Raw genomic sequence first — 17,412 nt, 5'->3', positions numbered from 1 at the left:
TCTTTCCTTAATCCACCTAGCTGCCCCAATGACCTCCATGCTATTCTGCCTGCACAACAATTTTACTCTTTCCTTAAACTACTATGTCTGCATTTACATCTTCACCTCTACCTCTTGGACCACTTAATTCCACTTAAAGCTCACTTCAAGTTACAGTCTTTAAAAGGCTTTACCTGATCTTTCCAGATAACACTGCTTGAAATCATTTTGTATTTCTTTTGTATAATTCCTTCATTTGTTTTCTAGGAAGTTATTGTATTCTCTAGAAGAATGTGAAGTTCTGAAAAGCAGATTATCTCATTTTGTTTTGTTTGTTTCAATGTAGTTTTGTTTATTTCTAAATGATAAAAACTCTGCTGGGAAAATAATAGGTGTTTTACAAAATCTTTTTGATTCATTGATAGACTGATATGAACAACTTTGTACAAAAACAGGTCATCCTCCATTTTCCTTCTTTTTTCTTTACTTTTCTCCTTTGTTGTTTTTTTCTCTCTCTCTGTCTCTATCTCATTCTCTGTCTGGCTTACACAATAATGTCAGAATATAGTTTAAACAAATACATTATTGGATCACAGTATATCATTGCTTTTTTAATCCTTTACAGAAAACTGGCAAAATTGCACAACAAAAAGATTCTACAAGTTTTCAGTTTCATGATCAATTAATGAGAACTGTTTTTTCTATAACTATTACTGAGGTTTACTGCATATAATTATTTTTGCCAAGTTGAAGTATGTGGTGATATTCAAAGTTATTTTAATTTTTAATCTCTTTGATTACTAGGGAAATTGAGAATTTTTTGTTTCAAATGATTCTTAATAATTTGTACTTTCTTCATGAAAATTATTCACTTCTTTTGGACATTTTTCCATTGTGGTCTACAGGTTATCACTATGAGATTTGTGTACACAAGTGTATATGGAGAAAAAATATTTTTTTAAGAATCAATATTAAACATAATAAAAATTAAACTTAACTTGTATGTAATGATACTTAAAGTAATTATCTCTGGTACATCAAGTATCAAACCCTTTTTTTTGATACTTTGCTATAAAACTTCATCAGGATTCTTTTTTTTAGACTTTTTCTTTTTTTTTTGCAAGGCAAATCGGGTTAAGTGGGTCGCCCAAGGCCACAAAGAAAGGTAAATATTAAAAGTCTGAGGCTGGATTTGAACTCAGGTACCCCTGACTCCAGGGCCAGTGCTCTATCCTCTGTACCACCTAGCTGCCCCCAGGGTTCTTGATTCAATCATTTTAATCCCTTTTTTAATGAAACTATATTTCTTGCTTTTAACAAATAAATGAAGGAAATGAAAATTATAAAGTCTATATGGACTGGTCATAAAACAGATGACATAACCTCAGTAATAGATAACAGGTAATCTTCATCAACTTAGTTTTTCTTCTTTGAATACTTCTGCAGAACTTTGAAAAATTACTATGAATCTTATAGGGAGACTCTGTAGTGTTACTACAATGCAATGTCATTAACACATGAGAGTATCTGTATTATTTTATGATTTTTATTTTTTACTTTTTAATCTATATTTATTTATTTTTAATTTTTTTCAAGGCAATGAGGTGAAGTGACTTGCCCAAGATCACACAGCTAAGTACTAAGTGTCTGATGCTGGATTTGAATTCAAGTCAGCCTTGTGTTATCCACTGTGCAGCTTAGCCATTCCCCCCACCCCAGTTTTTACCACTTCCTGTTCCATTAGCAGTCTGTGTTGGACTGACTCCATGGCATTGGTAAAGCAACTTTGATTAGCATTCTGCATAAATTGCTCAATAACAATAATCTGAACATCATGAAGCAGTTAACTATTCTGATCCATGTATCGAGAAAATTTTATTTTATAATCTTAGCAGACTCATGGGAGATAAACATAATGGAGTACAGTAGCATATTCTCTGGGAAGTCAATTATTCCATATAGTGTTGATGGGTACTCAAAAATCCATCAATACAGTTCTATTCTGTTGGTTTGATGATGATTCTGACTATCTCTAAGTGTCTTGGTGGCAAAACAAAGAGAATCCCATTGATTAAAGAGACACAGCCAAGCTGGATGTATTTTTCATGTTTAAACACCTCAAAATAAGCAATTCACTGAGCAATAATAAACTCAGATATGCCTTTGATCTTCCTTTTGACTAGGCAATTTTCAAATCTTTTCGAGCCTGGATAACCTCTATTTGGAAACATTATTCTAATTCTCCCACCCCCCATTGACCAGACCTAATTCAGACAACAGAATGGTGTTGGCTCTTCTGTAGCTAAAAACAAACAAGATCAAACAATCCAACAGTCCTAGTTTCCTTAGATAAGGAAGATTTCTTTTCCTACTACATATTGCAATAAGCATTCTTTTGGCCGTGGGTTACTTTTCTATTTCCATCCTGAGATTCTATTACTTTCTTACTACCCATAACTTCTCTATATCCATGATCATCTTTCTTTACCATTGGAACTCTATGTGTTATTAATCTCCTTCCAAAGCAACTATTGACTTCTGGCTCTGTTCTGTTTCAACAGTGCTGGGGTACGATTGGCATGATCACCCTGCAGAAAGCTAACTGTGATCTTAGAGACTTCATGATAAATTCAACCTAAATAATTACAACCCCTAGCAGTTCCACATGAACAGCAGGTCCCTAATTAAACTGAATTCTGGCTCCTCATGTTCTCTTTTTAACTCCAGGTATAGGTTATGCTTCTTATTTATTTACTGACAATCAGTCTATGAAGATTAAATGAGATAAATGAATTCATTCTATGTATATGTACATACATATGCATTATGAATATGAATATATATGTGCACACACACATATATATATAACCAAATTTAATCTCACTTAGTAGAATGTAAATTCATTGTAAATATGGATTATTTCATTCTTTGATTGTACCTTTACATCAACTGTCTGGCAATGAACTGGCATATAGAATGAACATAGTAAGTCCTTGATGATTCCTTGATTGATTGAATTACACAAAGAAGACTGTTTTAGAAGAAAGCTTAATTAGGATGGCTACTAAGGCAGCTGCAAACCGACTAGGCAGATACGAATCCAAAGAAAATAAAAAATATATACTATTATTTCTCATCTCATCCAAACCCCTAATTTTCCATGTGAAAAACTGACACACAGAGAAATAAATGTATTATCCAAGGTAATATGAATGAATTTTTAAGGATTTGAACTGAAGTCCTTTAGTTTCAAATCTAGTATTATTTCAATTGTATGACATTGCCTCAAAATTTTCACTAAAGTAAAATCTAATGAAATTAGTGTATGTATATACATATATATATATATATATATATATATATATATATATATGCATATGTGTGTGATGAGCATTAGTCTCATTTAGAATTTGGATAATAATGTCTCACTGTAAAAAAATAACCTCCACCAAAATTAATATTTATTACATACAAATCAGTGCATAAAGTTAATAGAAAATAAAATACAATATACCCCCTACTTTCTTGGAGCTCTCAATTGAATTAGTGCCATTTACATAAATAACTAAAAGTATAAAATGATACATGACAAGTTTGTAAGAGTAATACAAAACAAAACTATGTAATAACTGGGAGTAAAGAGTAGAGGGTGCTTTTTCTAATTAGAGGAATCAAGGAAGACTTTAGAAGACAGAATTTGATCTGTTTCTTCAAGAATAGATAAGACAGGGGCAGGTAGGTGGTAAGGTGGATAGAGCACTGACCTTGGAGTCAGGAGGACTTTAGTTCAAATTCTACCTCAGACACCTAATAATTACCTATGTTACCTTGGGCCAGTCGCTTATCCCCATTGCCTTAAAATAAATTTTAAAAAATATTTTAAAAAAGAGTAGATAATACCACTTTTCTGCTATGTAGTTACCATTTGGTTTCAAGCCCTCCATCAGTTCTTACCCAGGCTATTATAGTAGATAACTAATTGGTCTTTCTGCTCCAAACTTTTAATTCCAAGTGATTTTCTAAAATGTCAAGTCTGACAATGAACTCAATTCCCATCCCTTTCAATAAACTGTAGAATTTCCATATTATTCACAGGATAAAACATAAACTCCTCTATTTGGAGTTTGAACCTCTTCAAAACCTTCCCCATTTTTATCTTTTCTCATTTTTTTCAAGTTATTTCCATTCATACTTTCTATGATCCAGCTACACTAGCCTACTTGTTCTTCCTGGCACACTAGAATCCATCTCTATGGTATGTATTTATGTTCTATGCCTACAATGTTATCCTTTCTCAAGTCTGTCTCTTAGATACCCTGACTTTCTACAAGATTCAGTTCAAATTCTACCTTTTGCAGGTTGTTAATATTGTAGTTCCCCAGCTGCTAATTCATTTCTTTCTGAGAATAGCTATCAGATATTCTGTAAGTATTCTTTATTCACTTAGGTATTTACTTGTTCTTTTTCCATTAGAATGTGAGTTTCTTCAGGGCATGGACATTTTTTAAGTCTCCACCACTTAGCTCTATACTGACACATAAAAAACAGTTAAATATTTTTTAACTGATGTGACTGACAAAAACCTGCCCAATGAAATCACACTATCATAGACAAACCTAGTCAGACAGGCTCAAAGAGATAAATGATGAACTAGAACCCATACTCAAGCTATTTCTCTACTCTAGAGGTCACCAAAGTTTTTACAGTAATACATACCATCATTTAAAAATATATGAAGCATGTACTTCCAATGTATCTATTTTTATTTATAAATTACTTTTATGTATTACTCTTAATATAGCATGTACATCATAAAACATTTAATTTTATAAGATAAATATGAAATATATGTTTAAATGTTTAATTTTACTCCTATATTAATGGCACAAAATATTTTTGTTCCATTGTTCTCATAGAACAATGAGATTTAACAAACAATTGAAAGAAAGTTTAATGTTTCATTATATTGTAATTCAAAGATCTTCTTTTAAGTTCTAAGATAAAAAGAACTGGAAACAAATGTCAGTTCTCAGTAGGGAGTGGTATCTTAGTGATCTGGGCAAATTACAGGATAGATTAAAAAAATAATGATAATGTATAAATCGTTCAGGTCTCCAGAGCCAGATGTCATAGCTGAAAATGGTACCTCAAGTGGATGCATAGATACAAATAGTACAGGAACATTGTTGGCTGAGCTTATTAAATCATGCTACTCATTTTTCATTCCTTTACACTGATTATGCAAAATTTCTTTTTTTTTCAATTCAGTTTACTTAGGAACATTTACATTTCCTAGAAGCAAGCTCATTTTAAGGTCATGAATTTTGGTAGTTTTTACAAATGGTTTCAAATTCTACTAATAACAAAACTCCATTTTGGACATTTTTAAACAGGTTAAGAAAATTTTCCCAAGATATTTAGACGTAAAACTGTGAGAGGTATGTATAAATGTGCCATATAAAAACTGGAAAAAAAAGATTTAAGACATAAATGACTTCATACTATCCATTAGCATCTTCAAGGCAATGCGTTTTGCGGTGGAGTTTCTTTGTTAATGATAGTAAAAATAAAATTATTTTTCTCAAATAATCCTATCTTTGAAATTTGGTTACCAGCTTCTTGACAATTCTGACTAGATCATTTTTACTTTATGTATGTCTTATGAAAAAGCTCATTCTGTACAAAAGTCAACTATGAAATTTTCATGCTTTTGCTTGTGTTTCTATTTTTTTAAATGATCTTCAGTCTATTTTTTTTTGCTTTGATTTAGTTTGCTGTATTTTTGCAGGAATTTTTGTGAGCTACTTGTCAACATTTTAACTAATGATTAAATTTTATAATCTTTAAATCTACTTGGCTAGCACCCATAACTTATAACATTCTTTAATGAAAGAATCAAGGAAGAAATCACCATTGTCAATTCTTCTATTTTCGGGAACTTCATTTTTTTTTCAAATAATTCAATCAGCACAAGTGACAAATGACTGACTATATAAAACATGAAAATATCAATTTCAGTCTTTATGTTGCATTTTAATAAAGCTTAATTTCTTCCTTATTTTAGATAAAAATTGACTAATATATTTTTCTTGCACACAAAGGGATTTTCTTGTGCACGGTCTTGTATGAGCTCTTTCTACCATGGAATCTATTAATCAAAGTTTCATATAAGAGTTCTAAGGTATTCATATATTCATTCACTCAGTTGTTCACTCATTCATTCATTTTTGGTTCTAAATAGTTTCATACATTTACACAGAATTAATAATTTCACTTGGCTAGGCCTCTTTTATTTTGTTTTATCTGCATTTTTTTATTTTTACAAACATTTTATGTGATATTTATATTTCATTTATCCTCCTCTTGTTGATTTCCTAAATAATTTAACCAAAGTTTACCTTTCTTTTTGGGGACCTACTCAATTTTTGAATCCATGCTACAAATTTAACCTCTTACACTTAACACTATCTCTTGGAAGTAGAATAGGTGAACTCCAAGAGGTCCTTTAGAAGATACCATGATTTTCTGATTTAAAACAAGCAAGGAAACAAACTATAACATTCTGGGTATTTCCCAGAGCCTCTTCCTTTCTTATAATTTCAAATCATGTCTTCTCTAAATTCTAACTCTCCACGTGGTTTTCCTTGTCAACTTCTGCTTCATGATTATGGCATTATATTTCTTTTTATCTCAGTTTGTCAAAACAAGAGACAAATAAGCATGACAAAAACCCAGGACAGAATAAGGAAGGGAATTCTTACAGATATTCTTTTCCAGAAGGTACAGGAAATATTCAAATAGTGTTTATTTTCTGACATGCTTGGAATTATTTACATTTATGTTAAAAATTCATATGAGAATAAAATTTCCAATCTCTTAATCTGCTTTCTGAGATTACATAAAATGTTTTGACCTTGAGGAAAAATAGGAATAGAATTTTGAGATTTAGATTTGAGATTTAGAATTATACATCCATTGAATAAGAAAAAACTTAATAAATACAGAGTGCCTTCTTTTTCATTTGCTGATATACTATAAGCATTTCACAGGAAAGAAAAGCAAGCTTTTTTAAAGTGAAGTTGTAATGAGAGAAATTCCAAATCAGCAGGAAAGATACAACATGAGAGGGGTTACATAAATAATTAACCTTTGGAAATAACTCTTCTATTATGAACACATATATCAATAAAAATAATTACTGGATTTTATTCGCCCTTAGACAAAGAGTGCAGTGAGTAATTTAAAAATCTAACTATATTTGCATATCAACTGGGGTATGCCTCCTCTCACATTTTCTGAAAAGACTAACACAGAGAAGATCCATTATTAGTGTGTGAGGGCTACTGTCATATTTTGATTGACAAGTAATAATACCACTCTCACCATAGAAGCTGCATTTGGATTCTATTTATGGAGGTTTCAAGCCAATAAGCCAGGTTCATAACGTGTTAATGTTTGCTCATGAGCAATAAAATGACTGCTTGGGCTCTAATTCTGACGAGGAGGAAATGATGATGATTTTACAACTGAAGCTTTATCTTAGGGTTTCTCTTTTCCCCTTAATTAGTCAAGCTTTATGAAAGAGTAACATTTAACATTCTATATCATCACGGAGCATAAATACCAAATTCTGGTGTAAAGAATTTAAACAACTCTCTTTAAATATTCAATATTTGCTTCAGGTACATTGAAATTACATTAACCTCTAAGGTTTCTCTTTGTTTTGAGTCTGTGGCATGTTGCTGTTTCTCAAATAATATGTTAGGTTTTTCAGCATCCAGAAATCCTTATTTTTATATCATGTATCAAAAATAATTCTTGTCCTGATTCCTTGCATATGATTGACAATTTCATTATACAATATAATTATTGTCCTTGGTGCTGGAAGACCTTTTACTAAGGTCAAGTGATCAAGATTTTGCCCAAAGGCACCAAAATTGGAGGATGAAATAATATTTTATCATTATTTTAAAAGATGTGCAATTTACAGGTTGGTACATTTATATTCTGATAACACATTGATTCTTTGAATATGGAAGAAACAACTTATCTGAGCATCTACCTAGCAAGAATAATTATTTGATCAAGGAAGTCATTGCATGTCACCCCTAGCCCTATCCCATTTATCTGCACATCAACTAAACTACTTGGTGTACATTTTTGGCCCCGTTTGTTTTGTATTATTATTAGATTTTGTACTATTTTCATTATTATTAGATACATTTTACACAGACATTTTACATATAAGATTCATTTGAAGGTAGGCTTAATCCTGCTTATTGGGTTGGCAAAAGCTTTACTGTAAGATATAAAATGTAGAAAATATTGACTTATCTCTCAATCTAACCTATAGTGTCAATCAATTTATCAGTTATGGAAAATCATCTTTGAATTAACTATTACTTAATTATCGTATAGAAACATTTTATTGTACCCTTACTCAGTTGTTTTTAATCATATGACTCTTTAATCATGTGACCATTGGTGGTTTTCTCAACAAAGATACTTAATTTCCTTTTCCAGATCATTTTACAGATGAAAAAAATGAGGCAACTAGGGTTAAATGATTTGTCTGGGTTGATGTAAAAAGCAAGTGTATGAGACCAGATTTGAACTCACAAAGGTGAGTCTTCCTGACTCCAGGACTGGCACTCTATCCATATACATGTTAGACACTAAGAGGGATCAAGTGAAGTATATTTATATTCTCTGTCTTTGAGAGTTTATATTTAATAGACAGATAACATATTAAGACTGGAGAAGTTTAAAAAATATCAGAGATTTTTTTTTGTTCAAGAAATCTCTCTACAGAGAACAACTTATCTTGATTTTTATTTTCATAAGAAATAGTCTGAAAGCCAGAGATTTTTAAGTGCTTATCAGTGATCACTTGCAAGTGATCTAGACAATATTTGCATGCCTTTCTGACTACAAGTACAGATTTCCATTGTATTACATTACATCTATAAGCAATACGACATGATTTATTATAAAGTATGAACAAAAAGCAAGCAATGTAAGAAATGCCACAAAGGGATCTGTGACTAACAAATTATTTGTATGGACACCAGTTAAAAAAAACAGTCTATAGAGAGAATAATGAATTCTAGAAGCCTAGTTGGAGCATAGTCTTGCAATCAAATAGAATGACCTCCTTTTTTTCTCTTATAAATTCTCATTTTGTTATATCTTTATTTTGCACTTATATGTAGAAGAAATTAAGAACAAATATGTAAAAACAAGGTTCTGATGATAGGCACTTGGGTTATAACTACATATTAGAATAGTATATGATTCTATTACCCTCCATGCTATGAACTCTAACTTTAAAACAGGAATTCTTAAAATTTTAGAAGTTCAGAAAAAGTCTATGGATGCCTTGGATGAATAAAAGAAAATACATAGGTTGCAAAGGAACAATTAGCTTAAACTATATAATTATTTTCTCAACCAAATGAATTATATTCCTGTCACCCCCACCCCCGCCACTGCCTAAGACCTGTAGGATGACCATGGAACTTAGATTAAGAGCCCTGCTTTAAGAGAGGAAGATACCAATAATATATAATTTTTGTGTTTTTCATCTTAAGAAATTCCTTTCCAATTATAATTTCATTTGATCATCACCATATACTGGGGATGTAGGCCTTTTCCCTATCTAAGAGGAATAGGCAAGTTGGTCCAGAGAAGTAAATTGGCTTGCTTCTGATCATGGCAAGAATGTTGCAGCATCATAATTCAAACCCTGGGCTTAATCTAAGTCAGAAGTGTTTTCTATCACATGATTCAAGTGAATTCATTTAGAAATTGGAGCTAGAGGAAGTTGTTATAAAATAACCTGAAGGAGAATAAAGAATATGGATATACTTAGTTTGTGATCAATAATGAGGTAGAATCTCGATTAATACAACCTTGGCAGATTGTACTCACATTTCTTCCCAACTCCTAAAATGATCCAATTTTCTTTTCTGAAAACTACAACTTCCTGACTAGGCACCTAGGTTTAAGTTCAGATGGAAAGATTCCTGTGCCTCACACTAGCAAGGACCCTCCAACCCCACCTTCATGTTCCTAGGGCAAAGTATGGAACTTTATTGCACATAGAATTTCATTGTGGTAAATCAGATCCAACCAATTGATTAAAAAAATAATTAGTACCTACTATAGGTCAGGCCCTCTACTACAGTCTGCTATAGTACATATAATCAGTTAATAACCTTTTGGATGCACAGAGCAGTTTTACATCCAATGCTTTTTTTTTATCTGTTATATACTGCTATCATCACAACTCTATGAAGGGTATAGTAGAAGTTTGTTTTGTTTAATCCCCATTTTAAAAATTGGTCAAATGAGGCACAGTAATTAATTGAAATTTGCAAAGTCACACAGATAATTTCTGATGGAATCTCATTATTCTTAATGCAGCATGTTTTTAAAACTGCATTTAATGACTTTTGCAAAGTATCATAACTGTCATGATAACACTTTCCCATTAGGAGACAGTATGCCAAATGCTACAGGGATTTAGTTTCAAATCTTCAGTGTTTTTCAGAATTCACAGAAGCAGGTGGAAAGGGTATAAAAATGAGAAAGTGGACATTTAATTCATCTCATAGCCCCCTCCCTAAAACAAACAATTAAAACAACTGCAGCAGCAGCAGTAACAGAAACAATAACAACACATTCCTTTGGTCTCTTCTTGAAGATACCAGTGAGTTCACTACCTCCAAAAGTAGTTCATTATATTTTGAGATAGTATTGAATGATACGAATATTTTTATTTGTTTTACTTTAATGATTGCAAGTCTGAATCCCTCTACCCTCTTTTTATCAACTTCTTTTCTATGTGCCTACTTCTGCAATTTAGGAACAAATGGAATATTTATTTGCTGAATTTTATATTAAAGGATCTTTTTTAGGAGCTATACCCATCAAGCATTCCAAAAATAGTTTCCTATCACCTTGATGAAATTTCAGTAACTATTACCCTTAAGTTCATTACTCATAACCTAGTTGCTGAGAATCTTATTTCTTTATAATCCATATTAGAAATACTTTTGTAGAACACAGGCTTGGAGTCAAGAGGACCTGAGTTCAAATTCGATCTCAGACATTTGATAATTTCCTAGTTGTATGACCTTGGGCAGGTCATTTAATTTGTCAAAAAAAAAAACCCAAGAAATTACTTTTAAAGAGGAAATTGACTTGTAACCAAAAAAAAGTCACCATTATTCAGTAATGAATATGCAAATATTTGAAAGCTTAAATTTACTTAGAGCCCTTCCTATATCAAGTACCTATTCTCAATTCATATAAATAATAATATATAAATAAATAATAAATAAAAAATAATCTCGTTTTCCCTTGTTTTTCATGTCTACTGTCTATTATAAGCCAAATGCTTAAACCAAATATCCAATAATTTTCTGTATACAAGAAGAATATTTAAAAATATATACACACATATAGTATAAAAATGAAAAAAATGAAACAAAATATGGTTTTATTTTGGCAATTTATGAAGGAAAAACTAGTGGTTGCCACTATGATCCCATTTAATGGATTTTTAAAATTTTTAATGAAATATCAACAGAAACAAATTGACTTAAAGGCATTATGAATAGTGGAAAAAAAACCATTAGAAAATCCACATGCACCGAAAGGTATACTAACAAAGAGTTCAAAATAAAAGTGAATTGAAAAAAGATACACACTGATATCTAAAAGAATAATATTAAATAATTTTAATGGTTAAACTCATATATTGAGGGAAGTATACCAAAATTAAAAAAAAGAAAATATAGCTCTGTATGAATTTTGGGTAAAATAGATATCAATATATAAATTAAACTACATGTATATATGATGCAATAGGACATAAAATATGCAAACAATGTAAAATGTCTATGAATAAAGATACCTTTTTAATATGTAAATAAGATAAAATAAAAGTGAATAAAGGAATTATTCTAGTAACATATAAGATATATATATATATATATATATTCGCTTGTTTATGGGGGGATAAATATTGCCATCTTAATGTTTAATAGGACAAAGTACACATCATAGTAATTATTGTATTAAGATAACATATATACATGTATACATATATGTAGATATATATTAAATCCATAGTCCACAGCTAAAGAAGTCCACTAAAGAAAGTACATATATCTGAAAACATGTTAACAAAAGAATAAAAATTGACTTAAGGAGTGAAATATGAAATTTAAAAGAATAAAAATATATGAATTAGCAAAATTATAATAACCAAAAAAGTAAATTTCTTAAAATTTGAAAATAAAGACTATAGAATTCCTAACTAGAACTAAGAGTTTTGCTAAAAAAGCAAGAGTGAAATAAACATTAATCTGATCAAGAATAAAAAAGGAAGTCAAATTACTAAAATAAAAAGAATAAGAAAGGAAATCACTCAATAATTACATGTTTTTCAAATCCTTAGTGCACTGTGCTCAGTGATAGGAATACGAGAGAGAGAGAGAGAGAGAGAGAGAGAGAGAGAGATTTCCTGACCAAAAGGGCTTTGGAAATAAGCAGACAGTATAATGCATAATTAAATTCCAGTAAAAATAAAAATTCCAATAAATTTATGAATCACTACACAAATCAGGAATACCTGAACTAAAATAAACAAATCTTTAGCAATTTAAGAGAAAAGGAGATAAATTAAATTGTAAATAAATGAAGATAAAGGTAAGGGGACTGTAGTAAAAGGATTTTTATAAACCAATTATTTAAAGCATTTAAAGAACAGTTAGTTAACTTTATAAATTCTCAAAATCAAGATGAAGACATTTTGTCAAATTATTATAATACCTGAACCACTGAAGGGGAAATTGTATAGGGGAAAATAAATGCGTTTATGATTATTTATGTCAATATTTGATTTTGTTCATAATTATAAATGAATCTAATGTTTGCATGCTTAAGTGTGTGTGTGCATATATGTGTGCCTGCATATAAAATGTTTGTGCACACACCTGTGTAGTTATAATTTTAGCAATATGGAGAGCCAACTATGTAAAACTCCTGACAGTGCAGATCTGTAACTTCTCTGCCACTTACATACTTAAGAGTTTCCTGAAAATGATGTCCACATTCTGAGAAAGAACTGATGGAATCTGAATGCAGATCAAGGCATCTTATTCTCACTTTATTTTTTTTTTCATTTTTCCCCCCTTTTGTTCTGTTTCTTCTTTAAAGTGACTAGGATGGAAACATGTTTTAAACGATTACACATATATAACCTATATTAAATTTATAGATTTAGGGAAAGGAAAAGTGTTGGGAGCCAGGGTCTCTATGCTGTTTGACACAGTTGTGGCAAGAAGACTCAAAGCAGTCACACTGCCTGATGGAACAACATTTCCTTCTTCAATATATATAGGGATTCCATGTATGCCCATATTTATAGGTCTATTATTAATTGCAAAACTTACTAATCTTAATAGTGGAATGACTATAAAGGAAGGATTTCAGAGAAATTCCTTGAATAAAACAGATTGTGAACTCTGTCCAAACTTAACAGGACTGCCTCTCCCTGAGACATACAAAAGGCTTCAACATTATGAAATCTTTGGAAGATACAGCACTGGGAGTTCCAGGGAGATGTCAGAATATATACAGGAAAATCAGATACAAGATGGGTTGGATAGAATTTCAGGGAAATTAACAGTTTTGCCCCCTTATCATACACAGGAATATATGATAAAGATGGTGAGAGAATAGTTAGTATAAGTAACCAATATGTGAACTCTAACAGCCTTAGTTTATTGGGAAAGAATAAAAAGTCATAGAAACTGTAGCATCTACCAACAAGGGCTGAAAGGAAAATTAGTTATTGAAGGAGTCAACGGACAGGTGGACAAACATAACTACCCTCACTATAGGTTGTCAAGGGAGTATTATCGAAAAACCTTACATATGCGGCACAAAAACATAGAAGCATTCCATGAAACAAATTATATCAAATATTATTATGAGGAAAGTTCTGTTTAATTAATAACTTGACTATGCAGCAACAAACTAGGCAATAGGCAGGTTGAGGTCATCACGGTCTGAGCAGAGACAAGAAAATTAACTACATCATTGATAATCACACTTGTAACCACTACATGATCAAACTTGTAACCATTACATGATCAAACTTGTAACCATATGAACTATATGATTATTGATGAAAATTTTATACTTTTGTAACCAAGGAAATGATTTTAGTTTGCTTGTTTCATATGATTTTCAGACTATAAAAATAAATCTAAGCAGCTGACAGTCAACCTGCTCCTGCCTATACCCAATTGTTGACTCAACTCATTTCGCTGACTCTAACCCTTCTGCTGTCAGGTTCCAAGAACCCTGCGGAGGTTGGACCCCCCGCAGAAAAGGAAAGAAGAAAAGTTGCAACTCTAAAACATTCTTAAAGGAACATTAAATTTGCCTTTATGTGTAATTTAAAAAATAAAATACTATTTAATATATTAAAAAAAAGTTTCCTGAGGCATTGATAGGTTAATGACTTGTCTAGAGTTAAATAGCCTATATATGTCAGAAGGAATCCTTGAATACAGAGCTTCCTGACTCTAAGGCCGCTCAGTAGACTTTACATACCCAGTAGTATCCATCTATTCTAGTAAATAAATAAATCTTAAATTCCCTATGTGTTCCTTGACAAGGTTTTCTTTGGTGATGTGTACCAGAAGAGCTAAATGATTGGACATTCCTACTATACAATGGTGTCTCTCACATGGACAAATAATATTTATATCAGAGTTTTTGTAGATGTAGCTCAGGAATAGAGTGAACCTACTCTTCCTACTCTTTGGTTTGTTTATCCAAATTGCTCATACTCACAGATCTGGGGTTCCCAGAGGTGCTACACTATATTACTTTTTAAGACTTCCAAGCTATCTCTGATTTGTATATGTATAGAAAAGTGTAAGGGAGTTACATTTCCATTACTTAGCTTAAGCTCTCACTTATTTGCTTCAAACCACCCTACAATTATATCACTATTGACTCTTTAAAACAAATCACAAGTCATAAGGAGGAATAATCGCAGCATTTATCCAATAAAATACAAAGAATATCATAATTCTTATTTCAAAGGAGGTAAAAATAGAAAAAAATTACTTAACAATCTACTTATAACTTTGTCACACTGCACTACTATTTGCAGCCCAGTATTTGGAGTGGGAGGAGAATGGGAAAAAGTGGTAATATACAGAAATGTGTAGGAGAGGAACATAAGCTGGGAAATACAGGTGCATTAGGCAACTCATGATTCTGTAATGGCAGAGTCCAGGATTGCTTTTTAAAAACAAACCATATCTTAGGCCTTCTGCTACGTTAAACAGTATCTGTTATATAATAATAGTAGTTGCCATTTATATAATACCTACTCTGTATCAGCTATTGTGATCAGCACTTTACAAATATTAACTCATTTGACCCTTATGAAAATCCTGGAAGGAAAGTGATATTATTATCTCCATTTTACAGTTAAGGAAACTTAGGCAAGGTTAGGTACTCTGAGACTGGATTTGAACTTGGGTCTTCCTAGGATATAGGATATAGAACACTAGGCTTAAAATCAGGAAGACTCAGCTTAATGATTTCACATCTGGCCTTAGACACTTAGCTGTGTGACCCTAGGCAAGTCATTTGACCCTGTTTGAGTCTGTTTTTTTTTCTTTTTTGTTTGTTTTTGTTAAGGCAATGGAATTAAGTTGAAAAAGGTCCATAGCTAAGTAGTTATTAAGTGTCTGTGAATGGATTTAAACTCAGATCTTCCTGACTATAGGACCAGTGATCTATCCACTGTGTCACTGTATCACACAATTTCACCCTGTACCTCAGTTCTTAATCTGGAAAATGAGCAGAAAATGGTACACTGCTTTAATATCTTTGCCAAATGAGATCAGGAAGAGTTGGATATGACAAAAAAAACTGATTTTCTTTCTTTTATCTACTCTACCATCTAATTTTTCCAGTTCACTTCTTGAGCAAAGTTATTTCTTTATTAGACATAAACTGCTATAGTGAAAATATTTTTTTAAACTACATAATCACTATTGGCATGGTTCTTAGAAAATGTTACACACTTAAATTGTCCAATAATTCCTGAAAGTTAGAGCAATCAAGCTCCTCAGATTTGCATTTTGGTTCTGAAATCACAGTAATATGCCATTTTTTCCTCACAAGCTCTTCAAAAGCGATGATTTGTTTTATTCAATCACTTCTCTGAAAAACATCCCTATGCCAAAGGAAATACAAAGTCTTTTTTTCTCTTGTTTTTCCCTCTCAAACCAGAGAAGTCAATAGAGGGTGATATACTCACTCTTCTCTATGGATATGGGTGGCATTGATGAATACAAAGCTCAAACAGCTTTCCACTCTGTAACTATCAACTTTTTTTTTCCAATGCACTTTCTCAGCCTTTCAGTTTTCATTCAAGTCTCTGAGTTGACTCTTATATTCCTCATGTTAATCCCTTTTTCCTTTTGTCTCTAATTCATCCTCCAATCAGCTACCTTTACTCTACTCATATCTTCATTTTGTCATTGCCTCTTCCCTTCCTATAGTTTTTGATTCTGTTGATTTCTTCTTTTTGGTATATAACCTAATGTCACAAATTAGTGCCTAATTAAATAAAGATAAATTTCTATCTTATGATGTAAACTTTCCTGTCAATTATCCTTAAACAACATGACCCAAAAGTAATGGTGCAGTATTGAAATTTAATGACAAAAGTATAACTGCTGCAGTTATAAAATGACATTAAAAAGCTAAATTTTAAACTTTTAAATATTTAAATATTTCTTAATAAAATTCAACCTAGCTGCTATATTGGGTTTTATATCTCTTTAATACAATTCAGTTGCTGTTCTGAATTTGTAATTCTAGTCTAGATCATTGGAAGATTGAGGCTTTGATGTATACATGACAGATTTGATGTGGGTCTACAGGGAAAAAAAACTGATACAATCAGATAAATCAGGTAATTGGGGTGGCCAGCAAGAGTACCTCTTCTACTATTTCACTTTTTTGTAAAAGTATTATCCAGAATGTGCCCCCCACATATAATATGTAATGTTAGGATTCACCATTTAATTAAAATTTTCAAAAGTAATAATATTCAAATTTCACTAAAAAAATGAGAACACAAGAAATTTAAATATTTATACTTTCAATTGAAGATGTTGTTGTTGTTTTTTAAATGAGTGCATAACCTGTGAAGTGATAAAGAAAAAAAAAAATATAAAACTGCACTAAGACTTTTGGGACACATTGTACATTTTCTATGAGAGATATACTTTTTTCTTAAGCTGTTTTGATCAACTTTTCTTAGACAAATACTCTTTTTCTGTCAAATTCAGAAGTAAAGTAGTAAAGTGGCAATAGTCTAATATT

This window comes from Macrotis lagotis, chromosome 4 (assembly GCF_037893015.1).
Source record: "Macrotis lagotis isolate mMagLag1 chromosome 4, bilby.v1.9.chrom.fasta, whole genome shotgun sequence".
Lineage (NCBI taxonomy): Eukaryota > Metazoa > Chordata > Mammalia > Peramelemorphia > Peramelidae > Macrotis > Macrotis lagotis.
The sequence above is the reverse complement of the archived record's forward strand: the minus strand, read 5'-3'. Positions refer to the sequence as shown.